We start from the raw sequence: 23346 nt of genomic DNA, 5'->3' as shown, positions 1-23346 counted from the left end.
CAAACTGAGAGATTAAAGAGACAGCTAAATGTAATATGCAATCCTTAAATTGGATCTTGAAGGATACTATTGGGACTCTCAGCAAAACAGGAATAGAGTTTGTGAGTGAGATGATGGAATTCAATATTAATTTTGTGATTTTTATGGCTATACTGTGGTTATAAAGGAGAATGTCCTTGTTTGTAGAAGAAAGTTGCTGAACTAATAAGGGGTAATGGGACAGCATGTCTGCTACTTCGTCTCAAACAGTTCAGAAAAAAATTTTATATTTATGTGTGTGTTATTATGTACTATATAGTGGATGTATAAATGTATGTATATGCATGTGTATGTATATATATGTATGCATATAATATATAAATATAGAGGGAGAAAGGAGAAAGAGAGAGGGAGAGAGAAAAGAAATGATATATATTTAATGCAGTAAAATTTCAACAAATGGAGGACAAAGATTGAGGCCTGTCTTCTTTAAGTATACATTGCTTAATAGATTGAACTTTGAAAACAGGTAAATTTTTACTAAATTATAAAGCAAAATTAAATTTAAAAAGGGCAATTTCTGAAAACAGAAAATAAAATGAAAAATATGATCCTAAATATGTATCCAGTTGGTAGTATAACTATACAGACAAGAGTTATTTCATGTGACTCTAAAACAGAATAATCTGACCTAATATCTCTAAGGGGATATATCATAAGGACAAAAGGAAGTGAAAACAAAATTTAAACTCAGTAATCATATAAGTGAGATAGTACTGGAATTGTGACTCTGAGTCTCTTTTGTCTATAAAGTGGGATAACAATGAATAACATTATATTCCATTGTCTTCATTGGTATTGAGAACTGGGATTCTTAATGCAGGTGAAAGAAGATACATATGTGAAACAGAAATAGTTAAGTAAAAGCTCTACAGTCCTGATTTCAAACTGGAACAATCAGTGTAAACTCAAGACCTATTTTTATCTTTAAAAAAAAAGGAATATTGAAAGGTTAGAAACAACCAACTCCAGTAGCAATGAGCAGCACTCTGGCACCCAAGTTTTGGTCTTAAAAAATAGTACTTCCCACTAAAGAACCAAAGTTCCTTGGACAAATGGCTGATTCAATGTCTGGGACAGGAATTGTACATAGTCTAAGTATAAGGTTGAAAAGGCCCCAATGGAAAATTCATCATCAATTAGAATAATAACTGAAATTGATTGAAACATGTCAAATATGTCTAAATTCATGAGCTAATAAGAATAAGAAAGGATAATTCATCTCTCAACATTGAAAAATGCTAGAAAACAAATTCATTACTTTGAGAGCCAGCAAATAAAGGGAAAGAACCAATCATTTATCTTGACTTTCCTATGTAAACTATTTCATTAGTTAACACAATAGTAGATGAAGGGCAGTTATTTCTTTAGAAGTATCCTGCTAGTAACTGTAAAAGTAATGATAGAATTGGAACATTCATTTTCAATCCCTAGTAAATTAGTGGAGCCATTGAGCATCAGTGGCTACATAATATCAAACAAGAAAAACAAGCAAAAGTTATGTAACTCCTGATGAAAGAACACTACACCACTAGGAGACAGATTTGCCAAAAGAAAATCACACCTGATTCTGATCAAAATCTGTATCATTAACATTTTACAGAAAATTCAGAGAACTGAGGAACATGTTAAACTACTCCACAGGGATGCCATCATTAAAATTCAGATGGTGAGAAACTCTACAGCACGAAGGACCAGGCTTCTTCAACATTTATATGTTATATGGGGGGGAAGAAGAAAGAAAGATGAAGGAGAAAATTACTGATTAAATGATACTGAAAAGACACATGAAAAATTGTAAATTATGGACTTGTTAGGATTATAGGTTATATTTAAAACAAGCAAATTGAAAACACTATGATGTTTATCAGACAACTGCGAATTTAAACATGGCTAGCTATTGATGCTATTAAAGAATTATTATTTTCATGTCATAACGGCATAGCAATTACATTTAAAATGGTTTTATCTTTTAGAGATTCCCACAGAAGTACTCATGGATGAAATTAGAGAATGTTGGAATTTGCATCAAAATAATACTAGGAGAGGAGTAAGGAAAAACATACGGATGAACAGAATGGCCATGCATGGAAATTGCTGAGGGTGGGTGAGAGATACATGAGGGTTCATTACACTACCGTGAACTCTGCACGTCTGAAATTTTTCATAATAAAAATTAAAAACAATTTACAACTATTATAGTGAATTCAATTCAACTGATATTAGTAATTTTGATAAAGTATTTTTATATTATAAAATTTACACTTGTAAAAATTTTAAAGGATTAAAAGAGTCGCAATTTTTAATAGGTATATTTCATGTGTTGCTAGTTAGTAGTCCTCTTTGCTATCAATTCAAATAACAATCTCAGCTACTCAACTTTACATTTGACCATCTAATTCAACAGAAAGATTTCTATCATAAGGCCAGAGAATGATTCCTCCAATAGCTGCACATTTAAGAAGACACGATTATTTTTTAATACCTGTAGTTAATGAAATACCAAAATATCCTGAAATGAGGCAGATAGACCTGACTTTAAAGAAGGTTTATTTTCAAGACTGAAACTCAAGTACACACACATACATATACATATATATTGTGTGTATATGCATATACATATATACATATATAGAAACATAATATATACATATATATTTTTTAAAATAGAAACATGATGGAAGTCTGAAAATAAGTAAAAAGAAATAAATTTTAAAAGTGCTATTTTCAACTTTATCCATTTTAAAATGTTAATTCATGAACATTTATATTTCTGTTAACTCATAATGAAAATGATTTTGACATGTTAAATTTTTCACAATAATACCTTTAACTGACTTTTTAGTTACTAAAATTATATGGAGCTCAAAAATACTGATTAGCACAGAAATTTTGTTTTTCATCACATTTTTAAAATTTAAAATAATTCTTTCTCAGGAATTTCTAAAAGAGTATGTTTTACAGGATGTAGTACTCTTAAAATGCAATCAGGTCATAGACATGGAATTTTTGGAAGAATCTATTGTTTTATTTAAAACTAATGAAAGAGGCATAAGGGTGTACGCAGCATTGCGCAGCAGAAAGAATACTACCTTAGGAATAGTTAAAACTGGTTCTAATTCTCATTTTCATTATCTATATGGCCAAGGCTAAATCACATATTGTCTGGAATTTAATTTCTTTCATTAGGGCTATAAAGTGGGAATAAATTGTTTCTACAAACACATACAACAGTTTTAAAGGAATAAAGATATTTCCTCATCTTTAAAATGGGATAAAAAATATCTATACTTTACTGGGCTCTTTGAGTGTAGTGCTACAGAAAAGCAGGGCACAATTATAAACAAATAGAGTTTCTAAAAAACTCACCTTCAGCTGGTAGAACTTGACTTTTTTCATCCTCAGGAGCAGTGAATAAACTGGAAACAGCTAAGGAAAAGAAGCCATCCATGCTTGACTTTTGAAAAGCAGACCATATAGTACTAAAGATTAACCTGAATCTCTACCTGATTTGTGAACAGCTCATCTTCTAGGCAGTACTTCTCAGAAAGGAGGTCAAAGAGATGTTTGAGGAGTCCAGGGGTCTGGAAACTGAAGCAGCATAGAAATAAATAGTGCCTCTATAGGGTCAGTGCCTCTAATTAGCACAGGCAAGAGAAACTCCACTGCTCTCATGTAGTCACAGTAAGAAAGAGAGTCTTATTACATCCTGTAACCTGTGTGTCCTGGAAAAGGCTTAGGAAAGAAAAAGGTATTTTCAGTAACAGTTGAGAAAATTTCTTTTTAATGTGCTGCAGGGTTTTTTTTTCCTAAATCAAAATTCCTGCCTGAGTTCAGAACCGATTAATAATATTTTACTAAAATTCTCTATTTAATTTGAATGCTTATTTACTTTAAATAGATGTGCACATATTCAACTAAATTAGAAAATACATCAGAGCTTCATAATATAAAGTGAAAAGCAAATCTAAATTAAGTTCTACTTTTAAGTTTCATGTTTGCCAAACAACAAATAAAACATCAAACCGACAAAGGCTATTTAAGTGTAGGAAAAGGTTGAAGGAATGGCCTATCATTTAGTTCCAGGAATGAATTTATGAGTATATGTATATATTTATATATATGTATACAGAGAAATCATATGCAAGTTATGTGTATGTGCGGTATGTGTGTATAGTGTATGTGTAATATATGTACATGTGTATATATACACATACATACGTATTTGTACAAGCACGACAACTGAATTTATTCTTAGAAATTAACCAATTACTATGGCTAAATTTATTGTTTCCAAAGGCCATTGATAAGAACTAATTCCAAGTTAAATTTATCACTAATTAACACTTCAAATAAAACCTGATGAATTCGGGACTGAAGTATTAAAAGGAATTTGGAGAATTTTGAGAGGAATAAATACAATATTTAAAGGGTATAATACATGATGGATAAAAAAATAAACTTAAAGAGAAATGAAAAGGTCAAGAAAATAACAGTATGTCCAGAGGTTATTCAATGTTTATCTACATTGTGAATGAATTTTTTTTAATTTTGAATTTTTTGACATAAGAAATATTTTAAAAATAAAGAAAATATGAAGGAGGTTCAACACCTCACTTTTGAATAAAAACAAAGAACAGCTACTTAGCTGTACTTGAGGTGTTTTTCCATATGAAAGCAAAAAGCAGCTAGAGTTATATTTCTAAAAATGAAGATGTGATTTTTCCATTCTCCTGCTAAGTCCTTCGTACTTCCATTCTGCAGCTCTACCTGTCCCTCTGCCTGTAAAGCTTTTTCCCATATTAAGCATGTATTTGAGTGCTCCACTCCCAAAAAGATGGCCACTCCCTCCATACAAGTCTCCATATATTCTGTCACACTATTTGAAATTATTAATTTACACATACTTTCACTCTATTAAACCAAAAAGATTCTCAAATGCAAAAGCTATGCCTTCTTTATGGTTTTAACCCCAAACCTGCCACATATGAGACAAAAAAAAATTTAATTGATTGATGAATGACTGAATGAGTGGATGGAAATACCAACAACAAAAGGCTGGTGATGATATACAGATTGCCCACAAAAACATGAAGGGATGCTCAACATCACTAATAATTAAAGAAATGCAAATCAAAACTACAATGAGGTATGACCTCACACCGGTCAAAATGGCCATCGTCAAAAAATTTACAAACAATAAATGCTGGAGAGGGTGTGGAGAAAAGGGAACCCTCTTGCACTGTTGGTGGGAATGTAAATTGGTACAGACACTATGGAGAACAGTATGGAGGCTCCTTAAAAATCTTAAAATGGAACTACCATACGACCCAGCAATCCCACTACTGGGCATATACCCTGAGAAAAGCGTATATATAATTCAAAACATATATAATTCAAAAAGAGTCATGTACCACAATGTTCATTGCAGCACTATTTACAATAGCCCGGACATGGAAGCAGCCTAGGTGTCCACTGACAGATAAATTGGGGATATATATATATGTATAGCTGATTCACTTTGTTACACAGCAGAAACTAACACAACATTTTAAAGCAATTATACTCCAATAAAGATGTTAAAAAAATAATAATAATAAAATAAAATAAATAACCAACACGGACCTACTGTATAGCACAGGGAAATCTACTCAATAATCTGTAATAACCAACATGGGAAAAGAATCTGAGGGCTTCCCTGGTGGCGCAGTGGTTGAGAATCCGCCTGCCAATGCAGGGGACACGGGTTCGTGCCCCGGTCCGGGAAGATCCCATATGCCGCGGAGCAGCTAGGCCCGTGAGCCATGGCCGCTCAGCCTGCGCGTCCGGAGCCTGTGCTCCACAACAGGAGAGGCCACAACAGTGAGAGGCCCGCATACCGCAAAAAAAAAAAAAAAAAAAAAAAAGAATCTGAAAAAGAATGGATATATGTATATGTATAACTAATTCACTTTGCTGTATACCTGAAACTAACACAATATTATAAATCAACTATACTCCAATAAAAATTTAAATAGATAAATAATTTTAAAAATTAAAATAAATAAAATTTTTAAAAAGGCTGGTTATGATAACCCTTCATGTTTTTAATCTGAAATTTTAGTAAAAATGTTCTAAAAGAAAAAATATATTTTGGCATATTGACATTTTATCATTGTATTAACTCCTACATCCCTCTGTAAACACAAAACACACACACACACACGCATGCACACATAAACACACAAATATTCCAAGTTAAAATATAAACTCTGTTAGTTTGGACTTCACATATTTAAAATTTCATAATTTTTACATAGGTAGGGCTACCAAAGTTATTAATGACTGTGACTGATTCAAAAGTTTTAAATGGGGGAAATAAAAGTTCCTCCTTAAAAGAACAAATCTGCTCTTTGTCAATGAGGAGGTGAGACCAGATAATCAATAAGGATCTTTTGAATTCTCATTTTAAACAATTTTTCCCATGATGTCAGACTTCCATTAAGATTGGATACACTCATGTTTTACATAGGAATAGCGTTTTAAAATGAAGTGAAAATAGTTTTTCAAATGATAGCATAGTTGAATAAATACGAACTAATTCTCTAGACTTTCTATAGTAATGTATTTTTTGCTATTTTTAACTAATTTGAATAAATTATAGTATATAGTTACCACTGGGAAAAAAAACTTAAAATGCATCTTCCTTGCTGCTAACAAAGATCACCTAAACTATTCCCATAATTTAGAGTGTGTAGGCAATTTCTGGCACAGAAAGTAAAGAAAGTAAGTAAGTGTAAAGAAACTATTGGGTAATTCTAGCTAATAGCACTAGCTTGAGCAAATGTAACAAAACAACAATCCTTTATAATCCAATGAGCCATGCTTTAAAAGCTCCCAGCGTTGGCTGAGAAACACTCACAGTCATTAAAAAGCAGCCACATTATACCATAAGAGATAACAGGAAAAGGAATTTCCTGTCATGAGTGAAATGAAGCAACAAAAACAACCAAATTGACTCTGCTTTACAGAACAATGAAAAGAAAACAACCTTGTATTTGTATTATTTCACACATATTTGAATTTGCTGGATTCTCACTATCCAAGTTTTAAAATGGAGTTTAACTGTTAAGTATTTTGAAAAATTTCCTGATGTAGACAAAAAATATTTTCTGGGCACCCAAAACTTTTTCAAAAACAGAAATTATAATACTTTTTCAAAAACTCAGTCTTCACTATTGTGATCTGGCATTTACCTGAAAATGAATAAAGCTTACCAGACTTTAGAAACAAATGTTCAAATATATTTACCCAGGACTTCCCCGGTGGCGCAAAGGTAAGAATCCGCCTGCCAATGCAGGGGACATGGGTTCGAGCCCTGGTCCGGGAAGATCCCACATGCTGCAGAGCAACTAAGCCTGTGTGCCACAACTACTGAGCCTGAGCTCTAGAGCCTGCAAGCCACAACTACTGAGCCCATGTGCCACAACTACTGAAGCCCGCACGCCTAGAGCCCGTGCTCTGCCACAACAGAAGCCACCACAATGAGAAGCCTGTGCACCGCAACGAAGAGTAGCCCTCACTTGCCACAACTAGAGAAAGCCAGCGCAAAGCAACGAAGACCCAATGCAGCCAAAAATCAATCAATCAATCAATCAATCAATTTAAATATATATATATTTACCCAACTATATCTGATTAAATGCAGTAAATGTCTTGCATGTTTTGTGTGCTTTTTATTCATCTTTCAATTGAATATATTCAAGAGCTTGCCGTACCATGGCTTGTCTTCATAAATGGCAAATCCTGTCTCTGAATTATCACTGACAGTCTCCCTTCCCAGGATATAGTACACAAAGTCCACAAATTGATACAGGTGAATGAAAGCTGCGACTGATGCCAATTTTCTGATTGTCAGTCCATCTCTTCCATCTCAAGACTAAAAAAATCAAGATTGTTATGACCTGAACGGACTTACCAATTGAGTCCTAAAACTCAACGTCTTGCCTTGTGATTTGTTGTAATCAATCTGAGAAAAGACCCAGTGTTCTTGTACTTACTTACTCCAGTCCAGTCGCCTTAGTTAACCTCTGGTTGGCATTTCCCTTTGTAAAAAAGTGAAATGTATATGTATATAATTTACATGCCATAGAGCTCACTCATTTAAAATACACAATTAAGTGGTTTTTAGAATATTTACCAAGTTGTGCAACCATCACCATAATCTAATTACATTTATGCAGAACATTTTCATCACCCCAAAAAGATCTCTCAAAGGAAGAACAGAAGAAAGAAAGGGAAAAAGAGGAGAGAGAGAGAAGTAAGGATGAGAAGAGAAAAGCTACACAGAAAGAATTTCATTTAAAAGAGTGAAAATAATGCTTACAAAAAATAAAAATTAAAAAAAACACTGGAAATATAAATTCAATAAAATTTTAAAAGTATATTTCTCATTTTATTCTAGATGCTTATATCTTTCCTTCCTTTTTCATAATTAATATTATTAATTATTAATTAGTCACAGGATGGGCAAAAGATTCCTGGAATAGGGCTTTGTGTTCTAAAATAGAGCACTGGGGCATCTTGATTTAGTTGTATCACTTTGCAAACCGAGAAATTCACTTTTAACTGAGAGTGGTTGCACTCATTCCATGTTACCTTGAGGAATTTTGAAATAATGAAGGTATTTTTGTAACTGAGGCAGTAAGACTGTAACTAGGGACTCTCATCTCCTCAGCATTATTCCAACTCTATTTCTTACTTATGCTATGGCTGTGACTTATTCTTACCATACCTGACTTCTACCCTAGACCACCACTAACTTAGCTTAGTTTGCTGCTAATGGAAAAAGCTGATGATGCCTATCAAGACTGAAGATTAATTCTATCTGCTTCACCTTTGTCTTTGTCCCTTATTTCTTGCTTTTCAGGACTAGCTAGCCAGAGATTTCTGATTTAGATAATGTTCGGGCTGCAAGCAAGACTTGACGGCTACCTGGAATCATGTGACCAAGACATCATCTCTGAAAATACAAGATTGCCCCCTCTCCAGCTTGTAGCCCTTTCTTTTCCCTATGTAATCTCTCAGCCAGACCTGGTGAATTGGGAGTTGGTTCTTTGGGACATGAGTCCACCTTCATCCCGAGGTTACTGGCTTTCTCAACAAAGCTATCTTTCCTTTTGCCTACCACTTGTCTCTCAGTATTGTATTCTTGAGCAACAAGCAGACAAACCTGAGTTAGGTAACATTTTCCTTTAATTCTTACTGTAACACTCATTTTCAGGACTCAATTGGAAAGTCCTTTCAGGGTCTTAACAATCTTGTGCTTTTTAGTCTCCTGATAGAAGAGATGGACTGGCAATCAGAAGACTGGAATCAGCTGCAGCTTTAATTCACCCCTGTTCAACTCTTTCTTTTCTAAGGTCATGTTTCAGGTTCTTCTATTCTTTCTTCTCCAATTGCAAACAACTTTTTTCTGATTTGCTCTACACTGACAAAGGATTTACACAGACATTAACATTTCATCTAAACATACTTTTCTTTGAAATTTGTTAGGTCAGAAAAATAAATGTCACATTCCCCCAAATTATCATGGGACTCTTCAAAAAGCCAACTCCGAGGAATTATCATTAAACTTTTCAGTATCTGGGCTACATTTCACAGATGGATACACAGAGTCCTGCAGTCTTCTGAGATAAAGTTGCCTTATTACTTAGATCAAATAGATTTTATCTGCGATCATGTTAGCTGGCCCTGAGATATAGAAACCATAGTAGCCTTCATGCTATAGTCTTTAAAAAAAAGTCCCCCAAATGTGCCCTTTGCTCTTGTCTGCAAAATACACAATTTCCTTAGATTTACTCCTTATTCTATCAGAGGCTCCAATGAACTATATGAAGAAAATTCTCCAGATCATATTAATCTATAGCAAGGAATCTTGGTTATTTGCAAAGCAATCTGAGACTGTGAAAATGAAGCAAGTGAATTTTAAGTTCTTAAATACTACTAAAGTCATTTTTAAACACTGCATTTGAACATCTTAAGACTTATCCCACATGATAACATATATACTCCTGATGTAATACTATGCCATAAACTATAATTATAATTTATTACAAAGAATTATAATTCATTACAAAGGAGTTATAACACCACCTATTCACTCTGCTGGAATCCTGTTTTATAATAATAAAACAGTCATGCAAATTAATTCTACTTAAGAAATTATAAATTAGTCTAATTATATAAAGTTTGTTTTTTGAAGAGATCAGAACTATTTCTGTCATTGTGTGATTTAAAAATTTACACAGATTCAAACACATAAATTGAAATAGTTTTCCTGTCACAAATATTATTTTAGAATAGAACAAAATTACAAGCCCCTGACATATTACAAAAACTCCTTTTAATGATTATAGCATTGAGTTCTAAGAGGAATTGCCAAGCTAATGACATATTAAGCCTTTCCAGCTTCAGTATTTTTTTGAACACTATGGGAGGGCAAGCATCTTATCTGTCAAATCCTTCACTTAGTTCTTGCTAAATTAAGCTCTAAAAAATACACAAATTACTTTTTTTGCAATGAAGATTACTGAAGTGTTACGATTTAGAATACCTGCCTACTGGCTAGAATCATACTAAGTCATAAAACTGATTTGTCTAATGGTTACACAGCTGTAGTCAATCTTCCAATTTAAAAATATATTTATGTAGCTTCTTTGTAAAGAAAATGACAGAATTCAGTAGACATATAACAAAAACTGGTCACCAACTAGAAGCATACAAAAATCAATCAATACCTAAAAATATTTTCCTTATATTATAAAACACTAACTTAAGTTTATTTTAATACATTAAAAAAATTTAGTGTTTAATCAAGCAAAGTGAAACAGGAACATCTCTCAACAGATACAATAACTGACTTATATAATATGATTTATTCCCCGAATAGTCATTTTAACATTTAGTCATAATTAGTGCATAAGGTAAAAGTATAGATTTTTAAATTATTAATTTCTTTTATTTAGAGACAATGTCAGGGAATTTGAAAATCTAAAAAATACATAAAAGGGATAAACAGACTTCTCTCAAGAAATACTCCATCTTTAAAAGTAGTAACAAGAGTATCTTTCAATCATTCAGTCCCTTATTTAAGCAATATTTACTGTGAATTTATGTTGTGGATGATATTATAATACAAGCGAACAAGACAGAATTAACCTATGCGCAATGGAGCTGATACACTATCAGGGAAGACAGAAATTGGAGAAAAAAATAATTGAACACATAATGAGAAGAAAAAAAAAATACCTAGGGTACTAAGGTGGCATATTATAAGAAAACCTTAAGTAGTGTAAAAAACATCAAGGGGTCCTTTTTGGAGGAAGTAATGTTTAAACTACAATTTGAAAGATATAAGTGAAGTTTACCAAGCAAAAGGAACAGGGTGTGCAAAGGTCTGAAGGTATGCAAACATGGCATTCAAAAAACTGAAAACAGGCCAATAAGGATGAAGAGTGGAGAAAAGGGGAAGCAGTGACAACAGACACAGCTGAAGAGATGAGACCAGGAAGAAACCTGTTGGGCACATTAAGCCTTGTAATAGGAAGCAACTGAAGTTGGCTGGGAGATATTAAATCTGCATGAAAATTTACATATTAATATATGCATACTGCTGAAGTAAATACTAGAAGAGTTTAAAAGCTGTTGCTTGTAGCTCAGGCAAAAAAAGATGATGGTAGAGAAACAAGGTTGCCTCTGAGATTGGAAGCAAGTGAATGCCTTATATTTAAAAAGTTTGAAAGACAAGATTTAGTGTCTGAAAGTAAGGGGATGTGGAAGACAGACAAAGTAATCACAGAATTAAGGCTTTATCAGCAGTGTGAAGCCCCAGTAGATCTGGAAGAGTGGACTAGCTCTAGGAAACAGATACAGGTCTTCCAGTCAAAGAAAAGCTACAGTTTTGGTAGCTTTTGGTATAGTTTTAGATTAACTGTTTAATCAGATTTGCTGTTCAAGGAGCTTAAGCCCTTCATGAAAACTGAAAGATGATTGGAAACCTATACAAAGACCTCAGAGTGAAGGGTGAAAGCATGATGCTTTTGCATTTAAATGTACGTGGGATTTATCATCAATAAAAACAAGGAACTGTTATAAAGTATTTATTAAACATGAAAACGAACAATATTTAATTGGGCTTTGTCAAATCGCCATCATTTTCTTATAAAATTGGGGACATAAATCCTGACCCAACAACATGGAATTACTGCAGAGGAAAGATAAATGATAATCAAGGTGAACTCTAAGAAGCACCAAAAAGCAGATTAAAAATGAGCATAATTTGCTTATAAGGCTGACTGAAAATTTTGTTGTAGCAATTTGCAAGTATGAAATATTTAAAATCATAGCATCAGGCATCTCTAAACTACAGCTTGTATCTATTAGGTGGTTAAGGAGAGAGTACATATTATCCTGAGACAAAAAAACAACAAAATACCTCAGGAGGAAAATGCTTCTTAGTAGTGGCAGAGAATCATTGAATCATGCAAATTAACATCCTGCACATAAATTGATGTTCTGTCTCAAACCCAGCAGCAATTCAAGTTCAAGTCAGCAATCTTCTGACTTGAGTTGTCACAGAAAATTCATAGAAAATGCTCTAATACATAGTTGCAGACTTATTAGCCAAAAACATTATCAGTGACTCTAAGCAGTAACGTAGCCCTGTCTTGGGTGTTGCCAACATGTGAACACACCTGGGTAATTCTATAAAAATAACAGAAACAGTTCAATATGTAATCAATAAAACTTGTAGATACAGAAACATTATTCTTAAGATACTGATCTATGAGTAACCTCTCAAAGAGAGCCCAAATTGTATCCTTAATATAAGTGTTCCAGCAACACGAAGAGACAGACCAATCCACAATGAACAGGAGTAGACGTGTGTGAAATTTTGAGGCGCATAGGAAGATAACCAACAATTTGAAGTAAGGGATGGGGTTGGACAGAACCCAGAAGAGAGAATGGCCCAGCTGTCCTTGTCTATCGATAGAAGCGAGGAGGGATGGATAGTTAAATCCACAGATACAGAGGTGGAATTTAACCTTCACACAGTCCATGCTTCTGTATGTTGTTCATGGACACCTCTATGGGGTCTTTCTTATTATGAATATATTCTTTTGTACTTGAATGGGAATTTCAAACTATAAAATGTTGGCACTGTCTGAAGCCTAACAACTTCTACATATTGGTTAGATTTATCTGTAAGACATTAGTTTGCAGTTATTTAATGACTTCATTACATTTTCCATTATTATTTTATTTTTTAAAAAATAAGCAAAAAACTGAAAAGGCAGGTTCTATTTTTAAAGAACTTCCTCAATTCAAGGCCATGGAAATTGAGAAGGAAGAGGCTGCAGTAATGTTCTTGCACTGGAATGCAAGCCCAGAAGGGCAGGGGTTTTGTCTACTTTGTTTCCTACTGAAGCCACAGTGCCTAGAACAGTGCCAGGTACCTGGTGGTTGTTCCCTAAATATTTGCAGAATGAAAGAGGGAATGAATGAATGAATATAATCTCAGATCATGACTAAGTAGCACAGGTCCACACTGAGACCACCAATTCCAGCAACTTAAAGTACCTGCCTGGGCTTCCCTGGTGGCGCAGTGGTTGCGCGTCCGCCTGCCGATGCAGGGGAACCGGGTTCGCGCCCCGGTCTGGGAGGATCCCACATGCCGCGGAGCAGCTGGGCCCGTGAACCATGACCGCTGAGCCTGTGCTCCGCAACGGGAGAGGCCACAGCAGAGGGAAGTCCGCATACCATAAAGTACCTGCCTAAGAAAGCTGGAATAATGTCCTCAAATGCCCATATCTACATTCTCACCCTTGCAGGCTTGAGGCAGGGAGAATCGAGACAAAGTACAAGAAGTAGCCAGATCTTACACTGCACTCGTACGCATCTGATATTATTTCTGAAAATATCAGCAATATGCACCTTTAATAACACTTATTAAGAAGTACTGTGAGATGCTCAACATCGCTAATCATCAAGGAAATGTAAATCAGAACCACAATGAGATATCACCTCACATCTTTCAGAATGCCTATCATCAAACAAGAACACAAATAACAAATGTTGGCAAGGATGTGGAAAAAAGGGAGCCCTCGTATACTATTGTGAGAATGTAAACTGGTGCAGCCACTGTGGAAAACGGTATGAAAATTTCTCAAAAAAACTAAAAATAGAACTACCGTATCACCCAGCAATTCCACTCCTGGGTACATATCCGAAAAAAACGCACTAATTCGAAAAGATACATGCACCCCAAAGTTCATAGCAGCATTATTTACAATTGTCAAGATATGGAAGCAATCTAAGCGTCCATCAACAGATAAATGGATAAAGAAGATATGGTATATATGTATATACATTGGAATACTACTCAGCCATAAAAGAACGAAATTTTGCTATTTGCAGCAACATGGATGGACCTGGAGGGCATTATGCTAAATGAATTAAGTCAGACAGAGAAAGACAAATACTGTATGATATCACTTATATGTGGAATCTAAAAAATACAACAAACTAGTGAATATAACAAAAAAGAAGCAGACTCACAGATATAGAGAACAATGGATATAGTGGTTACCAATGGAGAGAGGGAAGAGGGAAGGGCCTATATAGAAGTGGACTTTTAAAAATATAGTTAAATAATACATATTATTGTCTATATTCATGCATCATACCAAATCATACTGACTAGTTACTGAAATAGCTTGATTCTGTACTACTGAAAACATTGATGACCCAGCAATTTTGCAAGTTGGAAAAAACAAAGGACTCCAAAAGCTTCCATGTTTCCTCAGCTTTATACTTATGGGTATCTGGGGTAGAGGAAAAAAATGTTCAACACCTTTTCAACACTAACTTAAAGGGTTTGTCTGCAATGAAATATTAAGAATATGACTGGAAATCTGTTAGGCTTGGGAATAATAGGTTAATAAAGTTAAATCACATTATATCTAGGTTTGGCAATAGAAAGAAACAAGCCAGTGCTAAAAAGCTAAAAATCTACAGTATAACCTTGGAATAAAAACAATGAAAATATTTTTGTTACTATTTGGAAACTTCCAAAGCTCAGAAGACAGAAAAAACATTCTTTATGCCCTACCACACAGACAGACCCATGCACAATGCTCTCTATTTCTAGAATAAATATCCAGTCATTATAAAAGACTGACAGAATAGAGTACCCTCTGCTACTTTTTAAAGTGGGTTCAATTTATTTCCTAAATGAGGGTTGGGATGGAGAAAAGGTGCACTCTTTACTTTTTTGCATTCCAATACTTTGTTTTTTACCTGAGTTTATTTTCTTCAACATTGTTTATATTGTCCCTGAGAAGTGAGAATAAACAGTGAGAAAAAACAGCTCAAACTCTACACAGAGAATAAACGTCTCAAACTCTACACAGACAAAAAAGTTTTCTCCCTGTTGTTAAGCTACACTTAACAGAAAATAACTTACTGAAACTCTGATTATGATAATATTTGAGACTGAAATATTTTCTATGGTTTTAGTGTTGAAATATTTGACGATGTTATAACGTAAAAATTATACATCATACTGTAATTTTGAAAAGAATTATGCAAAAAGAAACCAAAGAAGGCAGCATTCTCAAAAACTAATTTGTTTTGTTTTGGAACAATATAATGACCTTTGTCCTCCATCTTCATTCCTGATTTTTAACACTATTTCTAACATTTCAAAGATACAGTGGAATTTTAGGTTGAAATATTTCTCATCTATGCTTTGGCCTAGTTGAAATGTTAAAGGAAAATGATCAAGTTTTTAATTCACTTGATTTCTGCTTTACTCTCTTCTATTCAAGGAATATCTCTCCCATCCCTCGCTGTTATGTTAATTGCACTGTGCTTACTTTATTAACTCTTGTTATCTCAGTCCTGTAATCTGTCCTCAAAGAGAGTGAGGGAAGAAAGGGTAACTTTGGTAGTACGGTTCCCTGATTCTCCTCATCGTTGCTGATATCTGAACACTTCACTGTTTTCCTCTAATCCGAACTCAAATCCTCCGTGTCCAGACCACAAAAGATAAACGGGGCTTCTGCAGGTTTGAATACTTGACTAAGCTCCTCTGCTGTATCACAACTAAGCAACTAGTTACTCATCCCTGAACTCAAGGCTTCTCCAGGAATCTGGAACCTACCATTTCTGAGAATGGCACATTCTTAATGCCATACCCACCTTTGGTAAGGGTCCTCCCCAGGGCATATCTTGAGTTGTGGCTTCCTTCTCAAATCTGACACTGCATCCTTTTTTGAATTTCTCATACTTTTTGGTCTATTGAAGGTTCTCTGATTTATTTTCTAACACAGTTCTGTAATGAATTATATATGTTTATTTTCTGTTCTATCCAGGGATAGGTATTATTCAGTGGGATATTACTGTGTGTGCTTGGTTTATCATAAAGAATAGAAAATTTGTAATTTTCTTCTCGAAATAAAATTTAATATCAAGTATAAGCTTAAATTATCAAAGGGGATATCAAAAACTCTTTTAATATTCTCATTACCCTGAAAACTTACTATTGCTGTTTGCATCAGTGTTATCTTAGAACAAAGAACTAATGTTTTACTTTCTCAAAATGATATTTTTTCATCCTTTCTAGTTAAACAAAATAAGAGACTTATCTTTGAATCTCTTTATACTAGAAAACATGTAAATAAAACTATAAACAGAATATGAGGTAAGAGAAGAGTTAAGGGATCTGAAATAAATGAAATATGAGGAGAATGAGAAGTACAAAAATGTGGGAGAAGGTGAAATGTGTAACGTGTATAGCAGACAGCTGTATGTCAGATCCTCCCACTAGAAGAAGACAAGGGAATACTGACGAAGTGCTTGATATTTTTGGATTAAAATACTTTCTCTCATGTTAATCTACGTCTTCTTCATGCAGTAGAGTGTAATGGATATAATAAAGACTCTCATGCAGTAGCGTGTAATGGATAAAATAAAGACTCTACCTGGGTTCTAATCCCCTCTCTACCATTTGATCTTGGGCAAGTTTACTTTATTACTTTCTGCCTAAGCTTTCTCATCTGTAAACTGAGTTTCCTACCTCAAAATATCCCTGTGAGGATTAGATATGTTCATTTGTAAGGACAGCTTAAAACGGTGCCTGACACTAAACAACATGTAAGTGTTAGCCATAATAATTCATATTATTAAAGTTGCTAGGACTGCCATGGCAGATTTTTAATCTCAGGAGTTTAGAAAACTCTACTCAAGAATGGGAGGATGGGGCTTCCCTGGTGGCGCAGTGGTTGAGAATCCGCCTGCCGATGCAGGGGACACGGGTTCGTGCCCCGGCCTGGGAAGATCCCACATGCCGTGGAGCGGCTGGGCCCGTGAGCCATGGCCGCTGAGCCTGCGCGTCCGGAGCCTGTGCTCCGCAACGGCAGAGGCCACAACAGTGAGAGGCCCGCGTACCGCAAAAAAAAAAAAAAAAAAAATGAGAGGATGGAGGGGAGAAGCACATAAACTCCAAGCAAGTAGATTCTCCAGTAGAATTACGGGTTCATAGTCCTAATTAAGTTAAATTTTACATATGACAAGTCACCTAAAATATTTTTGGGATAGGCTAACTAAATGATATAAGGGATATAAACTTGCTTTAAAAAAGTCACTCTCCACTGAAATGTAAGTGCACTTTTTTATTATAATTATTGTTATCTATTTTCTTTTAAAATAATTAACCAAGAAATGTATTTCTAGTATATCTATTACTAGAGTTTATTCGAAACTATTTTTAAAGAAAAAAAGGTCTGCTTACTTTATAGTCATTAGCAAGTAAAATGTTTGAACTCTGAACTATCCTTAAACAGCAAAATATTTATTCATCATCCCAGGTCAGGATTAGCAAATAATTTTATCAATGAATCAAAGTAAACAATGCTATTTAAGCAACCAACAAAATTTTGAAAAAAAAAAAAAAAACAAAAAACCTCCCACAGAAGTATCAAATGATTTTCCTAATTGCAAGTACTAGCCAGCATTCGGCCTTTTATAAACTTTATTATGAGACTTTAATTAAGCTGTGTTATCTCTTGATAATCACAAAAAAAGAAAATAGCCTAAAGATGACGTGAGAGTTTTAATTGCCCCGTCACATCATCCAGTATGTGTTAATGGACTAGTTGTTTAATATTCTGAAACTGGGTGGAAAAAAACAGAAGAACATGCAAATATGTTCTGTTCTCACAGCACGACCCTTGATATGTAAAGTAGACTTATTAGTAAAGCTCTAATTTTGCGTTCCAGAAACCTAAATACCACTTCAGTCTTACAAAATTAGTAAAATCTTCACAGGAATGTTATGTCTAATCACCTTACATAAGGCAACCTGGCATTACTGATGATAACTTACATAAAAGGATCAATTTCTATGTTCTTTAAATTGCTCATTCACTGACATGGTTTTCAAAATCAAGTGAAAAATGCTTTCAATCCAAATGTATTTCCTATTTTATGTCCAAAAGTAGAAGTTTTTCCCCTGATTTATCCAATGGTTACTTAACCCAACTGAGGATGGATGTGCAATCCATATCCCCATACATATTTCAAGATATTTTATGAAATACCTGGCTCAGATGGTATAATTCTTTATTCACTCACAAGTCTTTTTTCCTACTAAGTCAAAAGATACCCAATCCTTGAAATCAATTACTTATTTTTTTTATTTTTTTATTTTTATTTTTATTTTTTTTTATTTTTATTTTTTTGCGGTACGCGGGCCTCTCACTGTTGTGGCCTCTCCCTTTGTGGAGCACAGGCTCCGGACGCGCAGGCTCAGTGGCCATGGCTCACGGGCCCAGCCGCTCTGCGGCATGTGGGACCTTCCCAGACCGGGGCACGAACCCGTGTCTCCTGCATCGGCAGGCGGACTCTCAACCACTGCGCCACCAGGGAAGCCCAATTACTTATTTTTAAAAACATTGTGCTATGAAAAATCTTATTTCAGGTATATTTTATGTGCTAAAATTTACCAAAAAATGCTTTTTTTCCCCCTCGTTATAAAAGTAGTATATGCTCGGGCTTCCCTGGTGGCCAGTGGTTGCGCGTCCGCCTGCCGATGCAGGGGAACTGGGTTCGCGCCCTGGTCTGGGAGGATCCCACATGCCGCGGAGCGGCTGGGCCCGTGAGCCATGGCCGCTGAGCCTGCGCGTCCGGAGCCTGTGCTCCGCGACGGGAGAGGCCACAACAGAGGGAGGCCCGCATACCACAAACAAAACAAAAACAAACAAAAAAAAGTAGTATATGCTCATCGTACCCACTATATTTTAAAAATGTTAGAAAGAATAAAACTAAAGTCACCGAGGAATAACCACTGCTAACATTTAGATGCATTTACTTTTAGTGTTTAATATTAAAGGTTGCCAGGTATACACAGTGTTGAGATCTACTGTAGATACAGCTGTGTGTCCCAGTTTCACTCTTTTCACTTTCTTTTTGCATTTCATAATGGTTATTGCCTCAGTGGCACCCCACTACATTCAGGATAATGTCAAACTCCTTACACGTTCCCTTATCATCTGTCCCATTGAACCTCTTCACCATCCTTTCTCCTCTCCACCTCTTGCTAGCCCTGTCTACTCTTTGCTCCAGCTGAACTGAACTACTGATACTTTCAGTTCTTCCCATAACTATGCTTCCTCACAAAGGCTGGGAGGGTCCATTATACATCCCTTTCCTTCTGCTGAACATCCACCCTCACTTAGACATTTCCTTCAGATAGGCTTCTCTAACATACCCCGTGTATAGGCCCAGGGACCCTGCTAGGAATACCAACAGTATCATGTACCCTCCCTATAGTGGGTTAAACACCATCTCCCCAAAATTCATGTTCCCTCAGAACCTCAGAGTGTGACCTTATTTGGAAATAGGGTCTTTATAGATGTAATTAGTTCCGGATCTTGAGGTAAAGTCATTCCAGATTTAGGATAGGCCCTAAGTCCAATGACTGGTATTTTTAGAAGAAGAAGAGGGGACACACCCAGAGACACAAAGGGAAGAAGGTCACGTGAAGATGGAGCCAGAGATTGGAGTTAGGCTGCCACCCTCCAAGAAAGACCATCAGCCACCAGAAGCTGAAAGAAACGAAGCAGGATCCTCCCCTAGAGTCTTTGGAGGACACGTGACCCTGCTGACACTTAGGTTTCAGACTTCTAGCCTCTAGAATTTTTGTTGTTTAAGGCCACCCAGTTTGTGGCTCTTTGTTACTGTAGCCCTAGAAAACTAATACAGCTCCCATTCTAGACTTCCTGCAATATATTAATTGTTGCACATACTTCAATTCTCACTAGACTATAAGTTCTGTGCAAAGCCACAACTAATTCTATTGTTTATAGTTTTATTTTCACTGCTTAGGACAGCACTTGGCACGTGACAGACAATAAACAAATGTATAAAAAAAAGAACAAATAAATTTTTGAGACCTGAGCCACACTATTATTTAATCTATGTTAATTTTACTGCTAAAATCTTTATTATTTGAGCTTTTTGCCACTAGAGTTTGATGGCTTTCGAATGACAGTTCCGAAGAAAGGTTTTAGAAACATCTACTGTTTTTACTTACCCTACATAGACTTCCCAACCTGGTCCCAAAATGTTGAAATTCTTTTGGGGAACCTACCTTCTCCACATGCTGGCAGTCTCAGGAGAATTGTTAATCAAGTGCCATGGTTCCTGGCTGAGGGCAAATGATTTAGACCCAGCCACGCACACTGGCTTTGTGAATGTGTGAGAAACAGCATTAAACCACAGTATTGGTCCAGATTTAGCTCCATGGCAGTACTCTTCACAGTCTCTCTCCACTTGCTGCTTTCTGGATCCCCGGAAACGCTCTGGCTCCTGTCTTTCCTGAGAACTGTTTTTCTGATTACCCTCTTATTCTATGAGCTACCTCATATCCTTTCAACAAAATGTTTTTTTGCTTAAAGTACTCAGAACTAGTTTCTGTTACTTGCAAACTAAGAACTGTAATTCATAGAGACTCTTCAAATGTAGATGTGATTACTACATAACAGATTGCTTGTATAAATAGGTTTTGACCATCAAAGATAGTCACTTGACCAAAAAGTTTCCAGTTTAGATTGTCAGGCCACTGAGCTGATGAACTATGCAATTCAAAACTCACGATTTACCAATTTCCTTCTCTCTTCATTCAGTGCACATAATTATGTAAATCCTATTCTTTTCCCTCATTTATTTGTCTTCATGTGTAAAAAATATCTTTTTTAAAGATTTTTTTATTTTTCACTAAACTAAATTTTCTCAATGTAAATCATGCTCTAAAAGCAAAGTAAATCATTTTATAAAGAATGTTACCTCTTAGGAAACCTTCGGAGGTCAAAAAAAAAACCCAGAATGTTACCTCTAAATAATTGAAGGCTTTGATATAATATATAATACCCTCATAGCATGAATAATTAGTTTACACTAAAAAGCCCATAGTTTACCACTTTGCAACATAGAGACTAACATACTTGATAAAAAACTACTTTCCCAGTTTTCACTATTTCATTCAAATAGCAATTAATTTATGAATAAACCATTCATTACAATTATAAATTGCATAAATATTCAAAACATTTTCCCTTTAAACCTCTTCATTAAATGAAAATTAATGTTAACATTATACAGATAAAGATTAATTTGAATATCATTAATTATTAGAATAGAAGTTTGGTTTACACATACAGATGTACTGAATGTAAATTTTTAATGTACAACCAAAGGTCAGGGAAAGCAAAATGTCTTTCTTCAATCTCTTAGAATGGCTTAAAGATTATTTCCTTTGGTATTTAAATGCTGATCAAGCAGAATACATTTCCTGAAAAGGATATGAATTTGCTTTCCACTGAGGGATTTCCCTAGAGGCTCTCTTCAGACAAGCGTGCCATTAGTCTTACTTATTACAACCAAAGGGGGCAAAAGAAATGATACTTCTATTTCCTTTCTGCTACTTTCTTAACACTGCATCACATTTTTGTTATCTATTTATTCTATTCCTCATTATCTTGAACAACTAACTGCATCATTCCATACACTTCCCGCCTAATACACTGTAATGTCTGTGAAGAGATGTACCTTTTAACACTCCTAAAAGCTTAAAAACATATCACAGTCTCATTCAAATCTAAACTTCACTTAGAACTTTCTCTTATTGTCACACTTTCTTGACCTTCTACTTCTTCTTCTTCTACTTCTGAACATACCTTTGCCTTTATCCTACACTTAAACTGTCTAGTCTTGCTCCATCACTAGTCCATAGTTTTCCTTTCTCTTTCATTTGTTTCCATCTTAGATGAGTCTGTAAGTTTAGCCTTTTACTGATGTTTCAGGCCTCTTCTCCTCTCTTCATCCTTCATCTCTTTCATCTTTAACTTTAGTTTACCACAGATAAAAACCTATTCTGTGTTGGCCATTATATTAGACATTCTGTTGGGTGCTTTGGATATAAAAACAAACACCTATCTGGCTCCTGGAAAAAGAGAATCCCAGACAAAGGCAAGCAAAAATAAAGAACATAATATATCTGGAAAGTTTTATACAATTTTATAGATCTATTTTAAGGAATGATTAAAGATACAGTTTGGATTTTAGGATCCAAGATCCTTAATTTAATTACATCTACCTTTGTAAGTCTTTACTTTTTTTTCCAAATAATGTCACATTCACAAGAAACACAGGTTAGGACTTGAACATATCTATTTGGAGGCCATCGTTCAACTCACCACAAATGGGATGACACTTCCTAGATTTGATTATAAAGGAATGTGGTTTCCATAATGGGTGAGGCAGCCCTATAGAGAGAGGCCCTCCATGGCTGAGTCTGGAAGTGGACCCTTCAGGCCTAGTTGAGCTCTGAAAGGACTGCAGCTGCAGTGGACAGCTTGACTGCAACATCACAAGGGACCTACAGCCAGAGGCATCAGCTAAGCTGCACCCAGATTTGTAGCCCACAGAAAACTGTGAGATAATACGTAAGCACTGTTTTAAGTGGCTAAGTTTTGAAGTGATTTAGCATATAGCAATAGAAAACTAATATGGAGCTCACAAAAACGTCTAGACTAGGACAGCAATGATTAAGACAAGCCATGGAAATGGATTAAATTTTGCATTTAAGAAATATTTGTGGAGTATCTATGAAACCAACATTGTGGTGAGTTTTATTTAGATTTCAATTTATATCTGTAATGATAAATGACGACCCAATCCTCAAGAATCATAGTCTCAGGAAATGAT

General features: G+C 35.1%; 1 protein-coding gene across 8 annotated transcripts in view; it reads right to left on the bottom strand.

The window, feature by feature from the left end:
• Positions 1-23346, bottom strand: part of GULP1 (GULP PTB domain containing engulfment adaptor 1) — a 277575-nt gene that overhangs the window by 163356 nt on the left and 90873 nt on the right. Inside the window, exon 3 of one of the 8 annotated variants that reach the window (XM_028479903.2) lies at positions 3546-3630. The exons of the other annotated variants lie outside the window; for them this stretch is intronic. The gene's annotated coding sequence lies outside the window, so the exon portion shown is untranslated. The remainder of the gene's footprint in view (positions 1-3545; positions 3631-23346) is intronic. 8 annotated transcript variants of the gene reach the window in all.

This window comes from Physeter macrocephalus, chromosome 2, assembly GCF_002837175.3.
Source record: "Physeter macrocephalus isolate SW-GA chromosome 2, ASM283717v5, whole genome shotgun sequence".
NCBI classification, from domain to species: Eukaryota; Metazoa; Chordata; class Mammalia; order Artiodactyla; family Physeteridae; genus Physeter; species Physeter macrocephalus.
Note: the sequence above shows the minus strand (reverse complement) of the source record. Positions and strands in the feature narration are given on the sequence as shown.